At 44.5% G+C, this 3,404-nt stretch overlaps 1 pseudogene; it reads left to right on the top strand.

The window, feature by feature from the left end:
* Nucleotides 1–1,370: 1,370 nt before the first annotated feature.
* Nucleotides 1,371–2,187, top strand: LOC146805407 (DNA-directed RNA polymerase I subunit RPA34-like; annotated as a pseudogene).
* Nucleotides 2,188–3,404: the final 1,217 nt, after the last annotated feature.

The following is a 3,404-nucleotide window of genomic DNA, read 5'->3' as shown; positions in this document are numbered from 1 at the left end:
GGGATTACCTGACAGCAAATAAATGCTGCATATGCTCATCATATACATAAACTTTTTTTCATAAAATGATCAGTGCTCACAAGGTTCCGACCCTTAAATGTTTGTAAATAAGTTAGAAATGCCCATCTATTGGTTCTCTTTTACAAAAAAAACATATGTGCAAAATATATTTTGCTAGGCCATTATCCTTCTTTTGAGACTCAGGAGTAGTGCACCTTTCCCCTTACAAATGGGATTTTGTCACATATCATTTCTGCCTGCATGGCAGAATTTCCTTTTGAGTATATCTAGTTCCTGGGTGTAAAGCTGTGTTTGTAATATCGAATAGATGTGACTGCAAAATACTCATGGTATCATAAATGTCTGAGACTACCAATAAAGTTTCTCTCAGATTTTGCTAGTGGATGTCCTGCTTTTTCTCGCATGTTAATGTCACAATTTTAGACTTTGGCTTGCAAGTTCAGCTAGATATCCATTTTGTACCCACGGCAGGTCTGCAGGATACTTGCTTTTGTTCTTCGATAATGCACTCTAGAAGAGATCGTATGGCATGTCTTGGTGGCCCAGTAAAGGTTAGGAATTGCACAATGATTTTTATTTACAAATATTCTTCACCGATGAGAGTTGTCAAAGTCTTTCGCAGTGCGGTCAAAACTGAGGATCATAGAATATGGAACTTTATTAGAGTGGTGAAGCTTTTGGGTGAAGATGCTTTTGATGGGAGCAGTATGAGAAGAAATGTGTAGCATGAATAAAAAAGGATGTGTGGTGAAGCTGACTCCTTGTTTTCATTGAGGAGGAGTTGTAAAACATCTAGGAAGTCATCTAGTGTCAAACACTTTGGGGCTGATTACGATGTCGGTCAGAGTTGCCTCTGACCGACACCGTCATGGATTCGGGACTGACCTACCTCCGTTCGGCGATCCTGACCGCATGATTATGATGCGACCACACACTGTGCGGTCACAAACTTCTATTTCTCTATGGGAGCTTGTGCTACAGCCGTAAACTGGCCATAGTACAAGCTCCCATAGAGCAATAGGAGTTTGTGTAAATCCCTGCATCCTGTGGCAGGCACCTCAAGGTGCCTGCCACACAGCGCAGAGATTTACAGGGGTGCACCATAGGTGCCCCCCAGGCCCACAACCGTAGGCCTCGGAGGCAGGGAGGCCCTGCTAAAGGCTCCCAAAGTCACTTTCCGACAGCCTTTCCATGTCGGAAAGGCTGTCGGAAACCTACATCATAATCCCGACGGTGAAAACGCCGTCCTATTGGGATTGCGGACCGGTCTCCGACTGGCCGACAGGCTCTGTGAGCCCATAGGAAGCCAGCCGGAATGACCGGCAGTTCTGCTCGGGGCTGGTGAAACGGAAACGTCTCGGGTGAACTATGCTGCAGGGTGCGATAGGGGCCTTGCTGTCTCTTAAAGGGTCAGTTGATTCCGAGCAAGGAAATGCAAGAAAGTTTGCTTGCCCGTCTGACTTTATCCTCTGCCCCTTCACATCGGCATCATCTTTCACAAAAGACAAAGTTAATAGCTCTAATACTGAACTTTGGCTGATCAAAGCACCATTGGATTTCAACCCTGCAAGTTTTATCAGCAAGAATATCTCCCTGATTGGATTCAAATCTGTGAAGATCAAGAACGATGGAAAGAAGCGACTTTACAATATCTTCAGCTCCCCGCAAGAGATGTGTTCCTCCTGTGTTATTGTACCTTCAGAGGGCCACAACCAACTGCTCTCTGGTCCCTCCTTCCATGGCTACATAAACATATACAACTGTTTTGGCTACCCCTGTTGTGGTCTGCATCCTGTTCCAGGCACTCCCATCCTGAAAATACCTGAAGGCCTCAAGCAGAGATTTCTGCCTTTTGGGGCAACAACTGCAACCAGGACTGGTAGGTTAGGAGAGGATGGTGCACAGGTGACCCATTGTTAACCCATGTGGATGGATGGTGTGAAGAGAAAGAAAAAGAGAAAAACGCTTGAGAAGGTGGAGGCGGTGCTAGATCAGTTGCTGTGTGTAAAGCAGGAGGAAATGGACAGAGAAGGTGCCTGGGGTAACTCTCCTGAGATGGATCAGGACTCTCAAGGCTCCTGTCTCGCCGCCAAGGGAATGCCAATCACCGAGACCGGCCGTTTTCAGTTCCAACCGCCTAGATTCCATATAAGTGGTCGGCATTGAAACCGTCGATGTGATGTCGGAGGCTTTCTGACCGACATCATCATCGGCCCCTTAGTCTGAAATGTGGACTGTAACTTGTACATGTTGTTGTCTTACTATTGTAATATATGTCCTTGCTATAAACACTAAAACTTCTGTTACACCATGCTTCCTCATTACATTCTGCTATAGCAGTGTAGTCTCCCTCTTTTCACCTCTGAAACACTACCCTTCCCAGCTGGGAAAAAAATATTTGTTAATGTGAATTAGTGTCAGGGTGGATGGAAAAGTGATGTAGTTTCAGTGGATCCCATAAATCTAAAAGCATGCGTGTTATTTGGCCATGTCACAGTTTATGGGGTTTGTTGCTCTTGGGTAACCAGACAATGTTAGTGGTCCATATGTACCCAATGATTGCAAAGGGGGAAAGCAAGCAATTCTGTCCTTGCCAAACTATATGTCAGAGCACAAAATCCCAGCCACACAACTCATTCAGATTAGCTCTCATCTTTGTTCTTCAGATTTGAACTCCCCCCACAGCTCGAACCTTGCCTCTCTCTCTGACTCTTGGGACAGGGTTGTATTTTGTGGCCCTTTCCAAGGGATAATAATCTTGCTTCAGTATCCTCCAATCTATCATCAAATACTTTCGTAGACTCTTTCACCACAATCACATTGAAGTTTTTTTGGCTGACTTGAACCTGTAATCCACAATGCAAGGAACATCGGAACCTCAATTTCTTCTGCAAAGTTCTTCTGTCACTGGATATACTGCTTTCCGTTTCAGGTAGGTACAAGTTGTGAAGTCATCTCAGAGAACAATGGGGATCAGCTTCTTTGACACCTTCAAAACTAAGTCTGTTTTTTCATAAGGGACATCTTGGCAATTATATATCTAGGGTATTTGTCATCGCCCAGTATCCTCAGCCCAACTCTAATAGCCCACACAACAACATAAGATCTATTTACTTGAACCAATGCACCTAAGCAATCATCAGTTTTTACATACTCTGCCATGTTGGACCCTTTAGCTTCCTCTGTAACGTGATGGACTTTTACATCCATCCTCACATTTCAGATGTACAAAACGTCCAGAGGCATCCACTTCCCAGAATCTCTTCTCGTTCAATCTCACAATAGAAGTCATCATTTATAGCTTTTCATTGAGATCCAGACCACTGCCACCTATCTGGTCACCAATCCGAAAGTGGGGTTACTGTTCCCAATGAAACACAATT

The sequence above is a fragment of the Triturus cristatus genome, chromosome 8, assembly GCF_964204655.1.
Source record: "Triturus cristatus chromosome 8, aTriCri1.1, whole genome shotgun sequence".
Lineage (NCBI taxonomy): Eukaryota > Metazoa > Chordata > Amphibia > Caudata > Salamandridae > Triturus > Triturus cristatus.
Note: the sequence above shows the minus strand (reverse complement) of the source record. Positions and strands in the feature narration are given on the sequence as shown.